At 72.1% G+C, this 635-nt stretch overlaps 1 non-coding gene across 1 annotated transcript; it reads right to left on the bottom strand.

Annotated features, from left to right (window-relative positions):
• Nucleotides 1-211: 211 nt before the first annotated feature.
• H696_06306 lies at nt 212-284 on the bottom strand. The gene has a single exon. It is a non-coding gene; the product is annotated as a tRNA-Glu (tRNA).
• Nucleotides 285-635: the final 351 nt, after the last annotated feature.

The following is a 635-nucleotide window of genomic DNA, read 5'->3' as shown; positions in this document are numbered from 1 at the left end:
GGGGCTATGTTACACAGCACGCCGCGGCACCTGCGTCAGGCGAAGAGGCCTGCCCGGGGGTGGATTGCCCGGCAGAGGCCGGCGAGAGGAGCAAGGGTGCCATGCTGTCGACGGGCAGGCGTGCGTTGCCCCCCTCCCGGGACCGGGGGCTGCCGGAGTGCGCACGGGGGGGGGGCAAAGCAGACCCGGGTGATACGGGGCGCAAAAGGTATTCCCATACCGGGACTCGAACCCGGGTCTCGTGGGTGAGAGCCACGTATCCTAACCACCTAGACTATATGGGAGGCGATGAGGGCCGGCTCTCGGGGGGGCATTTTATCCGGAACGGGGGGCCGCGCCGGGGAATCTCGCCCCCGTGCCAAAAAGGCCGGCTTCGCACCTGGGCCGGACCACAAGGCCCGGGCGGCCTCCTGCCTGGGGCAGGGAGCAGAGGCGAGGCGGGGTCTGCCGGTCTGGGTGCCTGGGCGTGGTGCCTTGCAGGCGTGTCCGGGGCCGCCGGGTGAGCTGTTCCGGTGGCTGTGGCGACCACCCGGGCGCGCCGTGCAGCCAGCATGGATGGACGCCCGTGGTCCGGGTCCGAAGGGGGGGGGGGGGGGACATCGGGCCAGGGGGACGGGCCGTCCCCGGGGATATGG

The sequence above is a fragment of the Fonticula alba genome (genome assembly GCF_000388065.1).
Source record: "Fonticula alba strain ATCC 38817 unplaced genomic scaffold supercont2.70, whole genome shotgun sequence".
In the NCBI taxonomy this organism is placed as follows: domain Eukaryota; order Rotosphaerida; family Fonticulaceae; genus Fonticula; species Fonticula alba.
Note: the sequence above shows the minus strand (reverse complement) of the source record. Positions and strands in the feature narration are given on the sequence as shown.